The sequence below is a fragment of the Alexandromys fortis genome, unplaced genomic scaffold (assembly GCF_014885135.2).
Source record: "Alexandromys fortis isolate MF-2015 unplaced genomic scaffold, M_Fortis_MF-2015_v1.1 scaffold_43, whole genome shotgun sequence".
Lineage (NCBI taxonomy): Eukaryota > Metazoa > Chordata > Mammalia > Rodentia > Cricetidae > Alexandromys > Alexandromys fortis.
Genome location: NW_026067928.1, coordinates 3,296,292 through 3,320,369, shown reverse-complemented (window position 1 = coordinate 3,320,369; position 24,078 = coordinate 3,296,292). Strand labels below are relative to the sequence as shown.

The 24,078-nt window shown below is 41.1% G+C and overlaps 1 long non-coding RNA gene across 1 annotated transcript in view; it reads right to left on the bottom strand.

The window, feature by feature from the left end:
• Window positions 1-8,218: 8,218 nt before the first annotated feature.
• Window positions 8,219-24,078, bottom strand: part of LOC126503144 (uncharacterized) — a 37,602-nt gene continuing 21,742 nt past the window's right edge. The window contains exons 2-3 of the long non-coding RNA XR_007592174.1: window positions 9,236-9,349; window positions 8,219-8,545 (exon numbers count right to left, since the gene is read on the bottom strand). This is a non-coding gene — a long non-coding RNA (uncharacterized lncRNA). The remainder of the gene's footprint in view (window positions 8,546-9,235; window positions 9,350-24,078) is intronic.

Below are 24,078 nucleotides of genomic sequence, written 5' to 3'. Positions count from 1 at the left end.
GGAAATCTTTTTTTTCAATAAAAAAAATTATATTTAAAAAAAATAAAATAAAAAAAATTTCAAAGAAAAAAAAAGAAGAAAAAGGATGGGCATGGCTTTATGAGACAAGGAACCTCCAAAGATGCCACTGAGTTCATTTTCTGTTGGCCACTTACTGCTAGACACAGATACACACAGACACACAACCTATCCTTAAGAGTAGTTTGTTTCACCAGTGAGAATCCCTTGGAGAAAACTAAATTTTTGTTTGCAAGTGGTTATCAGTTACAGATTGCTTCGGGGTTACGGATGGCAACGTGCATCCTCTTCTCCCCTCTGTTCTAGAACCCCACCAGGTGCAGACCCATTTAGTTAGGCCCTATGAAGGCTGCCTCAGTCTCTATGAATTCAAATGCATGTTGGTCCTTCTGTGTTTATAAGATCTTATTTCTTTGGTGCCCTCCATTCCTTCTGGCTGTTACACTCTTTCTGCCTTCTCTTCACAGGAATTTCTTGATCCTTGAGGGAAGAGATTTGATGGAGACATTCCACTTAGGGGTTGAGTGTTCCAAGCTTGCTCACTCTATATATTATCTGGCTGTGGGTCTCTGTATTTTTATCATCTGCCACAGATGGAAGCTACTCTGACAATGGCTAAGCAAAGCACTGACCTGTGAATTTACCAGAAAGTGAGTAAGAGTCATTTTATTGCTACAATTTTGGAAGTGGTTTTTTGTTTGGGTTGTTTTCTTTGTTTTGTTTTTGTTTGCTTGTTTTAATGGTAGTGTTTGGCTTTACCCTAGTTTTATCCCTGGCCTATCTCAGGTTCTTGGTCATTCAAACAGGGTCAGGTATGTGTTCAATCTCATGTAGTGGACCTTACGTCAAGCCAGATATTGGTTGGTTGCTCCCATAAGCTCTGTGCCACCACTGCACTAACATATCTCATAGGCAGATCAACATTGTAGAACTAAAGGTTTGTAGCTGGGTAGGTTTTTACGCTTCACTGTTTGAGAACCCTGCTATTAAGGTTGCAGTCCACCGTGTCCAGACAGCTCTCTGGGCTGTGTGCAAAACGGAAAACTTCCTTTCTCGGCAGGGCTTCCTCCCCTCCACTAACCTTAATTGGAGAGTGTCCCTAAGCTCAGATGCCTGACTTTGTTTGGAGGATGAACCATCCTGACTCCCTGCAAATGCTGTATGACTCAGCACATAAGTCCTGCTCTTTCCTCCCACCCCTATGATAATTAGGTGTTGTGTTATAACCAATCAGTTCTTCCCTCCCATAACCCTAAGGACCCTTATATACCTTACCCCTGGGACAATAAAATGAGCTGTCTCTCTGAAGCTGACTCCTGGAAGTTCTTTCTGTCACTCTCATGGCCATCCGAACCCTGCTCACCTTGTCTGCTCCTTCTACCCTCTTGGGTCAGTGGCCAACAATCCCAAGAAGGCAATCTGCATTTTTCCTTTGGTAGCCTACAGAGTACCTTCCTGTACCAAAGATGCTAGCACATAGGAGGGAAGGCTCTATGTAGGCACCAACTTTACTTCTCTGTGTTCAGTGAGTTCTGTAGATTTTCTCTTCAGCAATAGGGCCTTCATAGCCATAGAAACCTTCACTAAGACATGCTGTGTTAGGTTTCCATGCTACCTCAATGGCCCTTGGTTTTAGCTGCCTCTCCCTGTATTCCATCCTTAGCCCCCTTCTTCCCTCCCCGCCCTGCTTTTATTTAACTGTGAGCCAAAATAAACTCTTCTCCCTTAACTTACATTTTGTAAGATGCTTTGATGTGAGATTCCCCTCTGTATGCTGTGAATATCATTGGTTAATAACGGAACTGCTTTGGGCCTATAGCAGAGCTATAGGGAAACAGAGCTAGGTGGGGAAAAATAAAGTGAATGCTGGGAGAAAGAAGGGCAGAATCATGGATCCATCACCAGAGACAGATGCGCTGAAACTTTGCTGGTAGGCCACTACTTCGTGATGCACAGATTAATGAAGATGGGTTAAATTAAGATATAAGAGCCGGGCTGGAGAGATGGCTCAGTGGTTAAGAGCATTGCCTGCTCTTCCAAAGGTTCTGAGTTCAATTCCCGGCAACCACATGGTGGCTCACAACCATCTGTAATGAGGTCTAGTGCCCTCTTCTGGCCTGGAGACATACACACAGACAGAATATTGTATACATAATAAATAAATAAATAAATAAATATTTAAAAAACTATATAAGAGCCAGTAAGAAGCTAGAGCTAATGGGCCAAGCAGTGATTTGATTAATAAAGTTTCTGTGTGATTATTTCGGGGCTAAGCAGTCAGGAACCAACAAGTGGCCTCTGTACTACAAATGTGCTTGGTTCTAACCACAGAAAAGGTAACTACTGCAGCTATGAACGGAACTACCAAAGGCTGTTGGTGTGCCACAGGTATAATCAGAGCAGGTTACAGACTCACTCACTGGAAGGTTTTTAGTGGGACGCTAAGATCCGGAATTAGACAGTCTCTAACCCACAAGTTAGAGAATGTAGGTTAGTTAGAGATGAAGACCAAGGAGGATGATTTTAGTAGATCATCATCAGTCAGAATTGTTGCCAGTGAGGTAGGACAAGGCAGCAGAATAATTCTCATAAATTTACAGAAATTCACTCTGCCCCATCAGCTTCTCTGGCTTGGTAGCTTCTGGTGAGCAGAGGGTAATAAAATTCTCCTTTGTTTTGCAACCCCCCCCCTTCCACTATGTTTTTGTCTCTCCATCCCACCCTCACTGCCTTGTCTTTATTTACCTTCTTTTCAACACTACTGACTTCAGTTATTGTATCAGCAGATAATTCTATGGCTCACTAGTTCTTCCAGGGTAGGCCCTGCCTAGAAACATTGAGATTACATAAGATTCTCTTATAGCTGTGCCCAGTAGGTAGGACACAGTCCTGACTTAGCCAGGATGGAAGTCTGGAAGTGGACCACAACAGTCTCTCTGTTATGAAATGCTCATAAGATTTTCATGTACTTTAAAGTGTGATGGCCACTGCCATAAGCTACAACTTTGTTCCGAGCTTTCTTCCCAGCTCCATGTGTGATGCTCCCATGAGCTAGACCTGGGTACCTGGGCATCATGTTCATCATCCTCTTCTGCTTTCTTCCAAGCCTCCTGACCCCACTTCTCCACCAACATCTCTTTCCTTCATGCATCACTGAAACTTGTTTTAAATCTAGTCTTTACTATAATTGGTCTGTGAGGCACCATGGTTTTTCTCTGTGATTCTTTTAATAAGATTAGTTGAAAAATAACCTTTATATTATGTGTGTTGCTTGATTTATTACTATTACTTATATTTCATCTTTTGTGAATCATCTTTATCTATTTGAGATCTTCACATTTGCATTACTTGATATTACAGTTCCTATGTATTGTAGATATGGATTTTGTTGATCATAGTTTTTGAAAATATTTTCTGGCACCACTGGTATTTAAACTTTTGGCTTGGTATTTTGAGGGCTAGCAGAATTTTTTTAAGTACTTTAGCTAGCAAATTGCTGATAAATGTGAGACTTTATCTCATAATTTCTCTTGCTCAGTAGTTGGTATATTAATATTCTTGCAGAGTTGACATCAATTATACACTGTGTTTTCTAATGCTTTTCCATGGCTTAAAATGCATTTGAACATTTTTCCTGGCTCTTTTTTGTTTATGGTGCAGTACAATGTAAGCTTAGATAGACTCCAAATACTTACTAGTTAATAACTGTTTTCCTTAATGCTTTTGAGATCTCTCTCTTCTTTGAGAGATGGATGGTAGGATATAAAGGCTAAGATGTGGTTCTGGGGCCCGACAGCCTGGATTTGGTACGAGCTGTAGCACTAGCTGGTGAAGCTGGCTTGGGAAAGTTCTTTAACCCTTCAGCTCCTTCACACCTAGCCCTGTCTCTCACAAGTCACAGAAAAGATGAAACAACTTCAAAGACCTACATAGAGTAAGTGACCTATAATGACTTGCTGTGTAACATTTCAAAGTATATTAGGTTCTATTTCTGGCTTATTTTACCATCTAGATGTACACCTGGTTTCATTCCAGTCTTGTGTGATTTTATAAGTTACTGTTATTTTTCAGATCTAGGTTTCAATGTGATCTTTTTCTTAGCAACTTTCACTCAGAAATCATATCTCAAACATTTGCATTACCTCCCTGGCTTCTTGGTCAGGCAGCAAGGGCACTGGTAGATAGAATATAAGCCAACTCACAAGAGGAAACATGGGAGAATCTGAAAGTCTCCCATCTGAACAGGGGGTCCTTGGCAGGTGAGCAAAATGCAAGGACTTTAATGAAGAAAACTGGTGTAGGGAAAAGATATGGAGGCTGAGGTTGGAGAAGAAAGAAACCACTGTGTCTTGAAGAGATGTAACAGGACAGCAAACATACCAGAAGAACGCGAAAGGGCAGTCTGCAATGGAAAGAAGAGAAAGGAGAAAGAGAAAGGCGTAGTTCAACCCACACAGCTCCTGCCATCTCTCTGACTGGAAATGGATCCAACCAAAGCCTTTAGTCAGCTTTGCTCCCACACATCCAGAGCTGTGAGAGACAGGAAGTAAAGCCTGCGGATCCACATTTAGTCTTCAGCTCTGTTCTATTTTGCTTAAGTTCCTACACACGAAGAGACTGGCTCTTTGTAATTGGCATGATATATAAGAGATTATGTTTTGCTCCAAAACTTTACCGCTGCTTCTCATTGGCGGGTACCCCACAACAATTTTCAATTTATACTTGCATGAATTTTTAAAACCGTTTGTATCATTTTCAGGCATAGCTAGAGCCCCTTGACCGTTATTTCAGCAATGCTCAACCATTTTGGCCTCGCTCCATATTTGAAATTATGATGTGGGTTTCCCAATACATTTCCACTCAAATTACATCTCAACCCCTAACCTTTGTTTTACATTGCCTGAGAGCACGGAGAGTTACCTTCAAAGAGGGGAGATGCATATTGCATTGGGAAACTATGCTGCGCCTGGTCTCTGAGTTTGCCTTAAGGCTGATTTATGCCACTTAAAGTAATCCAGTATGCTCTTTGGTAATTGAAATCCTTCCATTACCCTCAGTCCGTCCATTTAAATATTTGTCTCTCAGATGCAATTACGTCAGGAGGTGAGCCAAATGGTTTGGGAAAGTCATGGGCATTTCCAACAAGAAGACTATTGGCTCCCAACCAAAAAGTTGGCTCCAGATCATAATTCTAAGCCCAAGTCTCTTCTTTGTGAGGTTCCTGTTTGTGGACCGTGATTTACCTTTCTCGTGATTCTAGGACAATGCTCAGGAACTCAGTCTCCCGATGTCCTTCATGGCAACCATTAAGGAAAGATTACCTCAGATTTCTTCATTCCTAACTTGTCTTTGCTTTATTGTCCATAGTCCTCTTCATGTCATGGGAACAATATCAAACATTTGTATTTGCTTTAAACCTCTTAAGTACAATTTTAAATGGAATCCTGCCCCATATTTGGAACGATACCTTTTAGATATTAACGAAACTAGAAAATGTTCATGCTAGTGCATCAGTGGTGCCTCTTGAATGTGCTTAGACAAATGTTTATTAAACATATAGAAGACCGCTGGGCCACAGCATGCAGCCTAAATAATTCAGTGGGATTCACAGGGAAAACTGATGGTTCTGTATTCTAATAACTGTTTTATGGAGAGTTTTTCATTAGGCTCTCAAAACTAACTAATAAATCCGCATGCGGATGATGCAATGAAGCTATATTTAACTGGAGAACACGCCTCACGTGCCAGATTCCAAATCTGCTTCTAAGTAAATGTCCTTTCGAGGACTCATTATGACTACTCCCATCTTCCTTCAAAACAAACCCATTACTGTTGCTCATTTCCCTTCTGCTCTTGGCTCCTGGCTGTCAGATTTACACCTCTTCCAACTCATGCTCTCTTGGCCAACTGCGGCACTATTACAGCCAAGACCAGGAAGCTCAAGCCCAGGAGACCCAGCCAGAGAATACCAGCAAATTTTTTTTTTTACGGGGTCGTTTCAAGAAACAATCCCACGTGATGATACAGGTGAGGTTTGTAATGGGCTACTATAATGCGAGAATTATGAGCGATCACTGATTTAACATATGATTAACAGCAGACCCCCTTTATTAAAGTTTAGAAGGCTCATACTCCTAAGTCATTCTGCCACAAATCCCAATCTGAAGACATATGTGAAAACCCTGTTGTAGCAGCCGCTGCAGCTTCTGTGACCAGGAAGATCAAGTTATAATTCCTACTGAAAATTAGTTTATTTTGTGGCACAAATCCTCCCCAAATGATGCACATTTGTTGAAATACAAATTGTGTTTCAAGCAGACAGTACCAAAATATTCCAAACACCCTCAAGTAGGCACATACGTGCCAGTCGAAACCGAAAACCTCTAGTGCAAACATGGAAGGCATGGGTCACTGCCTGTGCTTGTCTGAGGCATCACTTCCCAGCTTTAAACTAGTATCAAGCTTGACTGACGCCCTTTGTGGCATTACCGTCTGCATTCAAATCACCCTTTGACATTTTGTATGACTCTCTCTTACGTTATGGGAGGGTGGGTGGGTGCATACATGCTAGGATGCATGTGTGGAAGTCAGAGCACAATCTACGGCCTTGGCTGTCTCTTTCGAACTCATTTCTCTACCTAGGACATCTGACAAACTTGGGTTTTCAGGCTTGACAGCGCTTCCACTAAGCCTTCTCACTAGCCCCTAAAATGACCCTTTAATCTTCAGAAGAAGAGATGCTTCCGGTTTTGTGGCTGTTACATTCTTGAGAACTCTGACATTTTTAAAAGCACAAAGTTAGTCTGCTCTCCTCAGTATAAAGCAGCTAACAAAGTAGACTCTGTTACATTTAGCAGTTCTCCCTGCTGGGTTCTTTGCTAGAATTCTAAAACAATTACATGTGTAAGCAATTCATAGGTTTTGAGTCATGTGGTTCTCTGAAAAGAATGATGGATCCTCCTGATACCCTGCTCTCCAAGCCTGAGGTGTGAATCTGTTCCTACTGCATCCACTCTGTATATACGACCTGCATGCTAATTTGTAATCAGCTCATTATCCAGCTGTTAAAATAGCAGTTTTTCAAACAGCCTTTCTCACACTTAATAATAATCCCCAAATAAAAAAGTTATGATTGCAGGAATTTGGGATAGTGTGTGAGTTTTATCATGGTATGAATGAGTAAACCTGACAGTAACTTAAAAGAGATGGGACAAAGACCAGAGGCAAGGATGACCTTCGAAGGTACACCTCCAAAGACCTACTCTTGTCCAGCAAGGGCTCAAACCCTGATATTTCTGTGATCTCCAGAAATATTGCCAACCACTGGTCACTAGGCACTAATACATGAGTTCATGAGAGACATTTCATAGTCAATCTCTAACAAATCTTGCAAAGAAGAAGCATGTGTATTTGCTTACAGAATCATCTCATGCCATCACAAGCAGAGGTAAGGAGAAGAAAATAACATATTCTGAGGGGGGAGGCGGGGGTTTGAAGTCTGATGGCAACAGGAATGCTCACGAAGATTTCATCCCAAACTTCTAAACTCTAATACCTTATGGGATTGAGCAAATGGCTCAGCTGTGAGCTGGAATTCAAATTCACATTTTTTTTCAGAGTCCACATTCTATAATTCAGTTTTAAAGATATCTGAAAATAGAAATGGGATGGCGTTGATATCAAGAGCGCTCCCACACACACACAAAAGGTTCATGAGTTATTGGTCCCTGTCAGGTGGATCAACTCCTCAAAGGCTGATTAAATCCTGAAGCTCTGACCTAAACAGCGGTTAATCAGCTCACTGATTCACAGTTTGATGGCATTATTGGAAGCACTGGACAAGTTCAGAGGTAGAGGTTAGGAGGCAGCCATAAGTCTGGAAGTAAGATTTTTTGGACCCCCTCCCCCTTCCCCCGCAAGGAAGTACATTCCAAAAACAATTAAGGCACATTCTTAAAATTTAAAAAAAAAGATCCCAACACCACAAGAAGACAAAAATAATTTAAATTCCCCATTTTAGATGAATATTTGTTCTGTGAAGTATGGAATGATTTAAACCTCAGTTCCCAGAATGATGAACGGCCCTCCCCTTCCCTTTGGCAGCTTTAGGTAGAGTATGAAACCCTGCGTTTGATCACTGCACATGAGTATTATTTACTAAGAAAACCCACATTTTTCCCTCTTTCTTGTGTCTTCTCATTCCAAGGCTGATCCCTGACTCTGAGGTGGGAGTTTTGTAATCTCCCTGCACAGAAATTGCTCCAGGGAAAATTTGGAAAGGCCTTTGGGGAAATTGATGCTTTTTCCGTAGAGTCAGGCAACAATGAAAACATGATGATTGAACACTTCAGGTGAAAGCAGGAAACACGTGGGACCATGGCTCAGAGGGAAATCCTGATGTCGATGTGAAGAGCTGGGTATGTATAGAAGCTGCACCTGAATCACGTCTTTATCATTCTGGTACCCTGAATTATCTGGTGCAAAACTACGTTCTTTCATGAGCTTTGTCGAGGCCTCTGTCACGGTCCTAGAGGTGAGATGGTTACATTTCAAATACGGCACACATCAGTCATACATTCATCCATTTATCCTTTCATTACCTGGACCAGTCCTGTGTCAGGCCTGTGCATGCTTCGGATATAGAAATGGATACAGGAGAGTTTCATCATTAGTGAATACACAGCCCAGATCACATATCATTTGTCAGCAATAGAAGTCCAGAGAGATAAGACAACTGTAGAGTGATTTCAAAAGGAGAAAGGATAACCAAAATTCAACTTAGGAGAAAGATTTTGAGTCAGATATTGGAGACTGAGTTATGATGAGCAAGAGGATCTAGTCAGACAGGATGAGGACTGCAAATAGGAGAGACGCCGGCCCAAGAGACTATTATGGCATTCATTATGGCTGTGTCGGTTACCTTCTTAACATGGCCAAAATTCCCTCCATGAGGAAAGAAATATTTTGATTCTCTGATCATCACAGCAGGGAAGCCATGGTGGAGTTCACAGCAAGGGGAATATCTGATGAAAACCCTTCACATCATGGGGGGGGGGAGGCAGGTCATGAATCTCATAGCCAGATTGGAGAAGGGCTGGGCTATAAACGCCAAAAGCCCACCCTTAGTGACCTGCTTCTGCTAACAAGGCCTAACATCTTCAAGTGTCCACATGCTCCCCAAACGGGATATTTCAAAGTCAGAGTGTAAGAGCCATACCATAGAACACATTAGAGTCTGCAGAAATGTGTTTTGAAAAGGAGGATTTCCACTGGGACTGAGATCCACAACTCTGCCTCTTCATTGATTGTGGTTTTCTGTGGCTGTTTCCATCTGTTGCGAAGAGAAGTTTCCTTGATGAGGAGGAAAGACTACTGTAGCTGGACTTTTTCTGTCCCACCTGCCAGCTCCCAAAGAACCACACAAAGACTTATTATTAATTATGAAAGCTCAGTCAATAGTTTAGGTTTGTAACTAACTAGCTCTTTCAACTTAAGTGAACCTATTTTTATTAATTTACATTCTACCGTGTGGCTGTTACCTCTATCCCATTTTGTGTGGCCTTCTTGTTCCACATCTGGTTAGTGACTCTCCACGTCTCTACCCTTCTTCCCCCCAGTGTCCTCTTCCCCCCCAAAAATCCAGACAAGCTATTGGCCATTTAGCTTTTTATGAAACTGATCTGAGTGACAAATCTTCAGTGTACAAAAGGAATATTCCACAACAGACTGCGCTTATCTGTGGTGTAGGAGAAAATGTTGATAGATTGTTCTTAGGAATTTTTCTAGTTTAGTACATTAGTGGTTGTAGATTCTCCTCCAATAACCATGATTTCCCTAGCATTGAGTAGTTAGATAGGTTTCCAATTCCAGGTATGTTTGCCCTCTTATTGAACAGGTCTTCAGTCCAGTTAGAGAGCAGTTGGTTCCCACCCAAGTGTGTGTCATTCTACTGGTCCTACAAGCACCTACTTGGTGCTTGTGTTGGTGACTTGTCTCATTATTGTGACAAAAGACAGAATGGTTTAATTTGGCTTATAGCACCAAGGGAAACAGCCCCTAATGCTAAAGTAACAGGAACCCTGGCAACTGGACATGGGTGCCTGCTCACACTAGGTAATCTCTCACAGACAAGTCCAGAGATTTGTCTCCAAGGATCTGGGATCCTGTCAAGATAAGAATCAGGATAAACCATAAAAGTATAAAAAAAAAGCAGTGGCAGGCTCAAAAACAATTTGAGCAAAGTAACGGTGTGATTAGACATGCATGATTTTTTACTCTCTCTTTTTGTGTGTTGTGTGTGCATGTGTTCATGTGTGTGTGCATATGTGAATGTGGACATAAAAATATATAAAGTCCAGTGGCTTCTTCAGTCACTGTCCAATTTATTTTTTGGCAAGGTCTCTTGATGAACCATCAGTTTTGCTAAGCTGTCTGGCCAATAATCACTAGGGACATGCCTGTTTGTATCCCCAGCATTGGGGTTAGAGATGTGTACCTTGGGGTGTGGCTTTTTTTGTGAGTGCTGCAGATCTGAGCTCAGGTCTCATTTTTATGCAACAGACACTTAACTGACTGATCCAAGTTCCTAGCCCATTCTTTTATACTATGATTTTAAATTTTTCATAATAAACTATAACAAGTAAGCACATCACAGTACATAATATAATTATCTCAAATAGATTACATTTTATATAGATTTGTAATTTTGAGTTTTAATCCAGTAATTCAGACTTTCAAAAATCAAAGCAATCAAAAGGTTATCCCATCTGTGGGTGGAGGCTGCTCATTGGTTTCCCAGCCACCCAGACCCAAATAATAGCACAGAAACTATACTAATTACAACAATGTTTGGCCTATTAGCTCAGGATCCTTATTAACTAACTCTTACATCTTAAATTAACCCATTTCCATTCATCTATGTATTGGCATGAGGCTGTGGCTTACTGTCTCCTTTGGCAGCTACATGGCGTCTCTCTGACTCTGCCTATTATCTCTCTATATGTCTCTTTCAGCCTCGCTATATTCTGCCCTGCTTTAGGCTTAAGCAGCTTCTCCTATTAACCAATGGTAATAAAACATATTCACAGCATACAGAGGGAAATCGCACGTCAGGCATCTATTATAAATCTCTGCAGTGAACAGGTAACCTTTTCATTAGTTATTTCAATTGAAAATATAATTATTATGTTATTTTCTTATATTAAAGAGAACTCTAACTCTGTTTTAACCTTTTATTTTTAACATTGGAATATGTCTTAAAATAGTCTCCACATTAATACTTAGATTGATCTTATAGCTGTCTTACATTTATAAGTGAATATAGTTGAGATTAGAGAGATAGCTCAATAATAAGAGTAGGTTTAACATGTATGAGGTCCAGTACCCACTCCCCGGAACCTCAGTAAAGTGCTCTGATTACAATATATATTGCAACACACACACACACACACACACGCTTTTAAAATGTTAGAGGAAACAGATAAAAGAATAAAGGCAAGAAACAATAGCCCTGAAAAAAAAAAGCATGAATCTTAGAGAGTGGGGGAATATCAAGGAGATACGGTAAACAAAATTTGGAGACAATTTGGAGAAAAGGCATATCAAGAAAGAAACACAGACATGGCTCAGGGGTTTAAACCAGAAGTTTAAAAACTTCTGTTCTTGGAAAACTAAAGTTCTTCCAGAAGACCTGAGCTCAGGTGCCAGCACCCACACTGGGCTGCTCCTACCATCCATAACTACAGCATCAGAGGATCAGATGCCTTATTTTAGCCTCAGCAGCATGTACACACACACACACACACAGAGAGAGAGAGAGAGAGAGAGAGAGAGAGAGAGAGAGAGAGAGAGAGAGNGAGAGAGAGAGAGAGGGAGGGAGGGAGGGAGGGAGGGAGGGAGGGAGGGAGAGAGAGAGAGAGAGAGAGAGAGAGAGAGAGAGAGAGAGAGAAGAGAAGATATATCTTTTAAAAGGAGGCAATTGAAGGAAGTGGAGTAAGCACTTTCTGACACTCGTAATGACAGCAGCTTTCATCAGATGGAGGTGCTTCACAGACGGATACACAAACACAAGCACAAACACACAAACACACGGGTCCATGGTCAAAAAGTCATAAAGTTTTCCACTGTGCTTTGCCATGTTAAAAGCCCATAACACTGTTAGCAGTTCAGACCACTTTCTCTTCCAGCAGACCCAGGTTTGGTTCCTAGCACCCAGATGGTCGCTAACAACTGTTTGTAACTCAAGCTCCACAGAATCCAACACCCTCTTCCTACCTCTGCAGCCAATGTGTGCATGTGGTGCAAAGATATACATATAAGCAAAATACCCAAAACACAAATTAAAAATAAATTTAAAAACCTGTTTTTAAAATGTTAATAGCATCATTAGTTTTTTGTTTTGTTTTGGTTTGGTTTTGGTTGTTTGTTTGTTTGCTTGTTTGTTTCTTTTAACTAACATGTCAAAATACATACCAAGAAATACTGCCTGGCAATGAATAACACTGGAGGTCTTAATTTTCCTTTAAATGGTCCTTTCACTACAGAATGGAAATTTCACCTCTCGAGGGAAACATGCCCATTAAGAGTCTGGCCAACCCACTAATACTAGACCATGCTCTGGGTATTCAGATACCATGAGGTGGCTGCCTTGATGACCCTAAATCTGTTTCTAATTCCTGTGTCTTCCTTTACCTGGTCTCTCTCACTCTGAATGATGTGTACCCACTCTTGGGTATCTACACTGATCAACTGCCATAAACAGAATAATAAAGTAACAAAATAGAAAACAAAATTAATATTTTCTTTATGAAAATATAAAAAAGACTGGAAAGACAAACTGGAGTACCGGAGATACTTGAGAGTCTCCAGAGTGGAACTGACTATTGGAGATGAAGGAGAAAATACACAGACCAAGATCCAGAGGCTGGACCAGCTTGTCTTACCCCAACTGCATCAAATAAAGATGTTGAAAATTCTGATTTCAAGCATAACTTCCAGCCATTGAGAAGGGGATCTATCAAGTTGTAAGACAGGGTATATTTAGCTTACTGTGTGTTAGCTTGGTATTATTTGCAAATATTTAGGCATATGATATATGGGTCTCCGTTGGTATTCTTTGGCTAGATGCACAGATTTATTGGTTATCACATATGGAATAATCAGCAGTCACTGGAGAAGACTAAGTAACGTTTACAGGAGTGAAACATTTTTAAACAAATTTGAGGAAAAGCCAATTGTTCAATCAACAGCACACTCTCTTGCTAAAGACATTCTTATAGCAATTGAATTTACAAAAGAGGTAACAGGGAGAGAGGAAAATCAATAATAAATCCAAGCTCACACAGTTGGTACTTACTAGAGATCTTCGGGGTCAATTAACTGCCAGTGTTATTTTGCTCATACCCTGCTACCTGAAACTTGAGAAGAATGAAATCCTTTTGCTTTGGACAAACAAAAATGAAGCATTCTCCTAAGACAACTGTAGGCTCAGAAACAACCTAGAAATTCAATTTTATTATTTGAGTCTATAAATTATCTACTGATGTATATTAAGTTTAAAAAACAAGCTGAGTCCTTGGTCACTTCTGAGACACAACTTTTTCTGTCAAAAACACTGTACTGGGCTATGAAAAACTGCTGCTTAGCATTGGCATCATGGTTGAGCACTTATTAAAAATTATGCTTAGTGTATATTTAGGAGTAGGAAAGATTATACATACATTAATAAATAATCAATACAATAAATCATTAATACAATAAAATCAATAATACACTAATAGCTAGACCTTAAAAGCTTAAACCATATGATATAAAATTTAGCAGTTATGATGTTCAGTCTTTATTATCAACTTGGTCATTAGGGTACTTGCTTCCAGAGAGGATTAGCTGAAGAAGGAATGTGTATAGCACCATTCCATGCACTGGGTTCTCAGACTGCATCAAAAAGGAAAGGAGAAAGCAACATGGGCAGCAATATTCCTCTCTCTCTCTCTCTCTCTCTCTCTCTCTCTCTCTCTCTCTCTTGATACAATGGACCACCTCATGCTCACTTCCATGCCTTCTATGTCATGGTGGACGTCACCCCTTCTAAAACCATGAGATAAAATGATTCACCACTTTCCGTTTCTTCTGTCAAGTGGTTTTGTTACAGGAGTTCTTAAGAGTGTGTGGCTCTAATGACTGTGTCATGCCCAGACAATCGCATTTGCAGTCTTTCAAGTCCATGCCTTCCAGCTATTAGCATTCTTTCTTTGCCCCCTGATTAAGACTGGCACGAACATTTGTCCATAGGTATAAAAATTTAAATACTTAGAAGGCAGGTTGGCAGTGTTCCAATTTAACAAAATGATAGTATTAGAACTGTGGGCTCTTAAATAACGATAGAACTATCAATATTTGGGGCACTCTTAAAGATAAATTTTGAATTACAAAATGGCCATGGGCTTTAGGAGAGGCAACAATAGAATTTTCTGGAATAAAAGTGTATGTTTAGGTATCAAGTTAACTAGGGGTGGATTGATGCTACTGATCTTCACTGTCAACTTGATTAGGTTTGGAAATACTTATGAGATCCATCTGGGATTATTCTGTGATGATTTTTTCCCAGACAAGTTTAACTGAGCAAGGAAGAAGACCCACACTTAAGGTTGACCATGCCACCCAATTGACTGTGGTGGGAAAAGACCAGCATGAATGTTGACCATGCATCCAATTGACTGTGGTGGAGGAAGACCCACCATACATGATGAGCATGCCATCCAATTGACTGTGGTGGAAGAAGACCACCACGAATGTTGACCATGACACCCAATTGACTGTGGGTTCCAGACTGAATAAAAGCTGGCAAAGGTTGAAGCCAGCTTATCATTATCTCTTTATGTATCCTAACTTTGAATGCAATCTTACCAACTACTCATGTCCCTGCCTGGAAAGGTAGCCTATATGCCTTCTAAATCTACAAGCTAAAATAAACTGATTGCCCTTTAAGTTGCTTGTACCAGGTACTTTGCCACAATTGCAGCAAATCATGTGTTTGGTTTAGAAAAGAGTTACTTTGCTACCAATTTGCTAGTTGGCATTGACTAACTATGTCACGTTAGTGGTGTGTTTCTAAGCATGTTAAATAAAATTAAAAAATGAAAACATTTAAGTAGATTTTAGACTTTTGACTGACTTATAAATCACATGTCAGGAGACAAAGTATCTCTTCGGTCGTGGTGGTACATGCCTAAATCCCTGAAATTATAGAAACAAGGGGACCACAAGATCAAGGTTTTTAGGTCAGCTTGAGCTACATAAGGTATCCTTTACTAGTTTTGGAAGAATCAAAAAAATGTACATTACCACATACACATGTGTCTGTGTGCACTGAACACACGAACCTCTGAAGCCATCATAGGCTAGTCAGGGTCACCCAAGCAGAAGCCTACAATATCCTTCATTTTCTTGGAGCCCAAGATCTGCTAAGCAATTCTGGTTATCCCCTCCCTGCCACCCGAGAAGCCTGTTTGGGACTGCCTTCTTCTCTTTTACAATCTTTGCAAGGGCCTCCTTCCACAGCCAAGATGGGCATCCTGTCACACACCTGTTTGTGCTGACAACTTATGTTCCCTAGTATAATGTCCCCTGACTGCTTCCCAAGGCGATTGTATTGGTTAGCGATTACTGTGGAGAAAGGATAAAAAAAAAAAAAAAGGAAATTCTGATCCTAATCGGGCTCAGAATTAGAATAATGCGTGTGAAACAATACCTCTTCTCCACTAGAGAGCGAAAGACTGGACCCTGAACTAAACAGTATGTCACTCGATTTCCATATGTAATGCCAGGCAATCTGAGGGCTAGAGATAGTCACCATGACCCAGTACCCTCATCCTTGGAATGCCCAACTTCTTTGCTAGACATCAATGAAATGATTGTACCCTGGAGACAGAAAACACAATACTATGGGATCCTACCACGAAAGACCTTCTCAAAGTTTTAGAGCCATTGGTCTAGAGAATGACAGCAGAGAAAGGAGTCAAGAGCATCACAGTGGTCAAAAAAGAACAAGGTGATAGACACAGCCTCTGGCATTGGAACATCCATTGTTGGTTCTCCTTCTGGGACTCCAAAAACAAAAGGAATTGACTATTATGAATAAGACAGCCTCTCACATTTAAAGACTGGTGAGTAACCCCTCAAAAGGCTTTGCAGAAAGATGGGGATTATCCCTGTGGAAAACCAAAACAGGAGCTGTCTGCAATTTGTAGACCGTCTCAAAACATAAAGATAATGGTATTTACTATTAATGAGGTCATAAATGCATCACCTGGAGCACTTTGAAATACATGTAAATGTACAATGTACATGCATGCTATATAATACGCAAGCAAGAACATTGCTGGTACATACATTGTTACAATTCACTTTAATCACCTAATCTCTTAGGGTTCAAATGAAAGTTATAATTGGTTTAAAATGTACCTTTTTAACTTTGGTATCGCTTCAAGGAAAATGCATACTATGCATGTTCCTGTGAGATAGTCACTTCATGTTTTTAAACTGATTTCCATATGGTAGGCACGGTAGAAAAACAGAGTCGTTTATGTGGAGACTCTACCCATGTGTACTTTATACTCAAGACACACTCAATGTCCACTTCAGACACTTTCATGAAAACCTCATTTGAAACACACTCTTTGTGCCCATTTATTTTATAGATCAATGTAGCCAAATAAACCATAACAAATGGAAAGAACAGGGCAAGCTTCACAGGAGCATGAGCTGAGCTGTCACTCAAGGTCCCATGATTAGAAGGACTGCATGCTTCATTGAGCTCTGAGGTCAACATCTTGAAACTTAAAATGTATTTGGACAAGGAGACTCACACATTTTTATTCTATATTGGAACCTGAAAATTATGTAGCAAGTTTGGGGTTTGTGAATTTAAAAAAAAAAATGTGCTGCTTATAAAATGGGTCAAAGTTACACAAAGATGGACACTTAAAAGAAATCCCACACTAGCTCAGAATTGAGAATAATAGAGGGTTATTTATTTAGGGGTAGACTCACAAATCAATATCCTCTGCTGGAACGGAGAACAGCAACCAAATCCCACAGCCAGAAAAGAGGCCAGCTGCACCTTTACAATGGCATAAATAGTATAAGAGGCAACGCCCAAGTGGGCGGTTAACGTAAAGGCTTCTGGTGGTAGGATTTCCTACAGCAGTTAGTGTGTAAACATGCAGGACCAAACATTGCACGGGAATCACCTGAGTTACTTGTTGCTTTGACAAAAAACAGCCTGCTGAAAGCAATTTAGGGGAGAAAGGGTTTGTTTTGGCTCACAGTTTGAAGGTATAACCATCATAGCAGGGAAATTATGACTGCAGGGGCCTGAGGCATTTTGTCACATTGTATTCTGAGTCAAGTAATAGAGTGGCCAATGCCTACATCCAGATTGAGAGTTCTTTTCAGTCCAAGTTTGGGGAATGAGGCCATCTATTTACAGCCCAAGTTGATTAACCTAGTCAAGGCATTCTCTCCCAGTCATACACAGAGGCTTGTCTTTTGTGATTCCAGACCCTACTAAGCTGACAAACCCTTAAGACTTACAAGGATATCCCAGAGGTTGTATGAGACACACTTATACTAAAAATTCAGGATAGTTTATCTAAAACTCAGCTGTAACTGGTTGTATTGTGTCTTACCTGCTGTGATGTTGTTCTTGGGAAACAACATGAACAAGACAACTCTTATCACAGAAAGCATTTAACTGGGATCCTGCTTATAGTTTTAGAGTTATTCCATGACCATCATGACCAGAAGCAGGCAAAGCATAGGGCTGGAGCAGCAAGGGAGAACATTGCATCCTGACCTGCAGGCAGAGAGAGGGAGAAGGGGGGAGGGAAAGAGGAAGGAGGGAGGCTTTTGAAACCTCAAGCCCAGAGACACTCCTCCTCCAACAAGGTCACACCTCTTAATCCTTCCTAAGCAGTTCACCAACTGGGAGAATTATACAAATATATATGAGCCTATGCAGGTCATTTTCATTCAAACTGTCATGTACTGTATTTGTTAAATCTTCATGGAGAGAAGAGAGGAAAAAAGATCCAGCCTCACAGTAGTTACTAATCCATATTCTCTCAATTCCCTAAGAGATTTATACAAAAAGATATTAGCTCACATGTCCAGCTAATTGTTCACAGATTAATTTTGAGACTTCCTATGAATGTCCAGATTCAAGTAGAGAATCTGAAAGCTAAGTCTGTTCTCTCAAAAGCCCAGATTTATTTCACTTCCAGATCAGCAGCATTTCCTCGGCCTTCGCAGTCTCTGACCTTCAGTTTCTTCAACCCGCAACATGCACTCAGGTTCATCTCCTTCTGACTCCTCTACCGTGTCTGTCCCCGAGTTTCACTCACTATTCTTAAAGGGAGACAATCCACAGGGTCTACCTTGCACTTGTGTTAATTTGCCTCCTCCTTCTCCTCCTTTTGCTCTTTCTCCTTCCTCCTCTCCTTGTCTTTTCCCATTCCAGTTCTTACCTAGAGCTCAACAAACAGCAATGGCGAGGTAGAGCTGACTTGGCTTCGTTCCCCGTAGCAGATGGTTGTCATTTCTGCCAGGTCTACCTTCAGTGGCTTCATCAGAGGGGCAGAAACTCACAGAACACTGTGAGTCTGGACAGCCCTTTACTGGTCCCAGTATCTACTTGACCCTTGCCAGGACGCTGCTGCCTATGTGCAGAATGCAAGGCCTTTCCCAGCATGGCTCCAGCCTAACCAGCAGCCTGATTCTTCCATGCATGCAGTTTCCTTTCTACTCAAACTGGATGAGCCTGTGCTGCCCCCAGTGTCCCACCCGTCCGGCCACTCTGCCTTTAGTCATGCTGTGTATCGCCCTCCTCCACAACGGAATCTTTCCTCCACCCTCAGCCTTGCTCTTTCTCCTTCTGTCTCAATTTGGGGGGCCGCTTGTCTGGCATTTTTTTTAAGTTGCAACTTTCATCAAAATTACTAGTGAACTTCTCTTTTTCTCCTTCCAAAAAATCAAAAATACTTCAAATAATTACCTAAGCATATTATTATTATTATTATTATTATTATTATTATTATTTTGCAGGGTCAAGGCTTCATGTACAATGCTCTAAGACTCAACCACTGAGCAACAACCCTAATCCCTTTGAAAGAGTATGTTGGTCTCATGCTTTAAATTTAATTTAAATATTGCAAGTATCAAATAGAGAGTTCTTAATTACTGAGTGTATTCAAGTATAAAATCTCATACTTTATAACATACATAGAATAACATGCATTTGCTTAGGAAATTTTAATCTCTTTGATCCCATAGTTCTTTCAGCGAAATGCCAAAATATTCTTTGAAAAAGCAACTATGCCTTGCTTTTATTGTGAACTAATAATGATTGTGTTCGGGATGAGAATGGAAATGGGAGACTCTTTTCTAGCTGGAAACAGAGAAAGCCATTACTTGACCATGGTAGATCACAGCTAACACACCATACTGAAGTTTTCTCAACAAATATTAAATCCCTCTTCATTGGAAGAGATGATTTTATGTGATAAACCACATAAAAAAAAAACTTGGAATTACCAGAAAATCGAATCTTTCTCAAGTTTTATGTGCTAATGGGATTGAAAAGCAAGTGATTCATGTAGAGTAATCCCTATTAAAGTTTAAAATGCATTAAAATTAAATAAAGGGCATCCTTCAAGAGCACATATAATTTACATTTGGGCAAGAAGTGAAGAGATATTTCCTTTACTGAATTTTCCCTTGGAGTGCTATGGGCAATGTCAAGTATTGATGTCTTCATTTTATAATGAGCTCAATCAGAGAAGAATTTTAAAATCCATTTGCCTTGTCTCTTTCAAAAAAAGAGTCTTAATTATACACTTTTGTACCCATTTTCTCATAGTTTCTTCCATGTTATTTTATGGATAGTGCATGTGTGCATGCACGGGTGTGTGTGTGTGTGTGTATGTATGTATGTGTGTGTGTGTGCGTGTGTGCACCTGAGCTAGGACATGCAGAGTACGCTAATTTTTGCTTGTTATACTGTTATATCACACACACTCAAAAGGAGATTTTGTTAAGGCATAGAACATTCTATAAATTAATAGAACCCAACTTTTTTCCATGGAAGCAACATGTGACAGGAAATCCAGGAAAGAAACTGTCAGTCCAAGCTTTAGCAACTCTCTTGAACAAGACTTAAACAAAAGCCCTGATGGGGGTCAGAATGCAGGAGACAACCTTCTGGGGCCTTTAATCTGCGCTCTCCCAATAGGGCTCGGCAATGATCCTAGCTATGGGAAAAACCTGGGTCTTGACAATTCTCCAGAAGAGGGAGAGAGTGGAGCGGCCATGCTCCCTACTCAGGTGAGCCTACAACCCGGAATCGCTCACGGGATTGTCCTAAACTTTCAGGGTGGAAAGAATGCCATCCTGATCGGGTACTGGTCCCCCACTATCAGTGAGACAGATCTTGAGTTTCAGCTGTGTGAGACCTGCTCCCCCCCCCCCCCCCGGCCTAGAGTATTTCCAAACACCCACCCTGCAAGAGAAGGATGCTAGCCCTAAGCCACCCGTTCAGACCCTTTGTGCAACCATGAGAAAGGCGCTTCTCTGGGCCGACAGCCTCCCCTCACAGGCTCAGTCCCGTGAACCTGTCAGATAATGGGCTTTAGGCCACCCAACCCTCTGTCCGCTCGCAGTCCTTATGTAGCGTGGGGCTATGCCCACAGTACTCCATGCATTGTTCTCCCTTCAAGTCTTGGGAACAAAGCAGTAACCTGTGGATGTACCTTAAGCTGAATATGAGCAGCGATCTGCAGTGCGTGGGTAACATTAAGTGAGATCTTTTGATAATAAGCCCCCTGATTACAGCTCCAGCTCCCCAGTCTGCCATATCCTGTCTGCTTCAGACACGTCATTACCGAAGTTATAAGCAGATGCCTCCAAGATAAAGCCTGCCTTGGAGATGACTCTCAGCGGGGTTTATTTGTAAGGCGAGTCAGAAAATGTCTCCGCGGGATCAAATTATTTTAAGCCCGTCTTGGGTGACTTCATGTTCCAATCCCTGCTTATTGCAGTCATCGGGTCCTTAAACAACCTCGGGAAAGGCGGCTCACCGCACTCTGATATAATCCCAGCGAAACTCTCAGGACGAGAAATGAAAACCAATCGTCCATATACTCATTTCTATAAACTGTATATGCCTTTGTATACTTCAGCTACAGGTCACCAGTGGTGGGGAAGGGACCCTCTGCAGAGCAGCCTTGTAGTCCCAAAGCCCAGTCTTGCTTATCCTCCAGAAGGTAGGGACCTTCTTATGGATGAGGAGAGAGGAAATCTAGAATAACCGGTGGAAAGCATTAAAGAAGAGAGAGAAATGGGAATGAATTCCTAAGAGCCCCACCCGACCCATACTTCACCCCAGCCTAGGTCGGAGCAAGCTGTCAATGAGTTTTGCTGAATGACTATTGGGGGTAGGGGAACACTGGTGCTCAATGGCCTTGGGAATACAACATCACACCAAGAGTCCAGTTATTTAAGATAAAACATGCCAGGCTTCTCTCTCAGATGATTAGCTCATGCCCAGTGCGTTGAGCCGTTCTCGGGTTTCAAGCGTAATGGAAATGTCTATGGGTTGGGAATGTGGTCAATGGAAAAGTAAGCGCTTGTTTAGCATGTGTGATACCCTGGGATCAAGCCCCAACCTTGCAAAGACAGAAAAGAGGAAAGAAAGCAAATGCCTGCCTATGTCCACATGAACATCATAGCATACGCATATCCTGAGAGATTTTAAAAACATATCGCTATTTAATTTACAAAGTATGTTGCCATGTTGGTGCCAACGGATTAAGGCAGATCATCACATTTTATAAACTTCCAACATGCAGTGACACTTGCCTCTGAGGGTGAGTCTCCTCAAACTGGAGCACTGGTTTCTGGTTTACGATCCAACCCGTTTCTCTGACTCACAGAGGGTGGAGTGAAACAACCAAGTCCTCTGGCCTCTCGGCCTGAGTTTTCACATTGCTGGTGACTATGCATTTATCAACTGACCACAGGGGGTGCTAGGAGAACCATGGTTTATAATTACTGCTCCACAATGGGCTTTTATGTATTCTAGAGCAGGCCTCACATAAACATATTAGGTCAGAATAAAATAAAACACAAGACTGACATTGAATGAAGGAAGTTTGGAAGGGTAGAGAAGGAGAAAACGCAGCAGCGCCAGCTAGAACACTGCCCAGAAGGAAAGGCCACGAGCCAGCACCTCTGCACCCCAGGTACATGACATCCCAGCCGCAATTACTACCTGTCATAAACGGATGCAAAACTTCGGCCAGACACAGTGCAACAAAGCTTCCTTTGTGCCTGGAAGTGTTCGGGGATATAAATATAGAAAATGAAATGCTATCACCGTTGAAAGAAGATAAGAACCCTTTGTGCTAACTTTCCGAGCCTGGTAATTGTGTTTAGACTTAAACCTCTCTTCCTCTTCCACACAGCCTTGACTTTTATGGAGCTGAGGGTCTCTAACACAGGAGCTCCCTTCTACCACCACCTCAAACCTGTCCTCCACGGAGGATGTAATCCAAGGTCCTAACGGGCACTAAGATAAAGTTGAGATCATGAATCAGGCACAGCAAGAGGATATTAAAAACAATAGAAAAGTTATAGCAATCAACTTCAATGAAACCATAGTCACCATCACTATTCCACACTGAAGGGCTATCGAGGAAAGTGAAGGCCATTTAAAATCGCAAGCAACATCATGGCAGTGATCTCAATGCGGACGGCTTCAAGTTAGAGGCCGTGGGGTGGCAAAGAGCAAGTGTTGAACACAGCACTAGGAGAGATGTTCAAAACAAAATAGACATCTTTTTTTCAAGCATTTTCCATGTAGTGTTTTACCGGAAATCTCAGAAAGCAGAATAATAAACTGAGGATTTATTTTAGGACAAAACATATTCGCACAGTTATTGCAATGTAAGAATTAATTCTGATCCAAGAAAACTGGAGGGAATTCAGACAAGGCTGGGAATGTGTGGCAACTGAGACTCTGTAACCAGGCTCAAGAATATAACCACATTGTCGATTTTCTGTGTGTTTTTCACTTCAATCTATGTCCCCTTCTAGTTATGGCCATTTAAAATTAAGAACAATTTAGTTCAATTATGAAAAATGATTTTTTAACTGAGTATTGATGTAATGGTTGGACATACTCAAAATCCAAATAAACCAGTTCTTAAATTTTCTTGACAGTGAACAGGAAATTTGACAGTTGAAAATTAAGCTCCCCCCCAAAAAAAAAGTATATTTGTCTTTGAAAAATGTTTTGGGATTTATATTTAACTGTAGATACATTTAAATTCTGGTGGTTTTAACTGTTTCGAAGAGAATAGCAAACTCCAACTCCGAAGAAGATGGGAGGACCCGATCTAACATCAGCACCTTCAGGACCACCCCTCAACGGAAGGAAGAGAAGACAGCCTGCCAACTCTGCACATGCCTGAACCTAAAAGAATTCAGGTAATTGCAGACAATCGCAATTACCACTTTCCCCTGTACTCACAGGTGCAGGTAAACGACAACACATGCACACCTTGAGAGCATCCTCTTCAGCTCTGAAGCTCCCCTCACCTGCTCTTTGGGAGCCAGAAAACTGCGACTTCCACCCTGACATCCTCTTATGTCCGTTCTTCCAACGGGAACTCTTGTGGGGCTTCATTTTGAAAAGCAATAAAATGCGAAAGTGACAAGCCAATTGTGTTGACCTTTCATTTTGATTTTTCCTTAATGCTAAAAAAGTCCCGTCCACACATTTAGAACCCACGGATTTGGTGTTGCAAAGATTTTTCTGTACATTCTTATGATTTTGTCCATTGGCCCATTGCAGGATTTGTGAAATGCTTTTGCTAGCTCTATGAGGTCTTACAATACAAATGTGAAATTAAATTTCTCAAATCAAGTAAGTTTGGATACATTTCCTTCTGGGTAAGCCTCTTATAATTTCTTGATAAACACTGTTTTATTTGAGTATTTATTGAA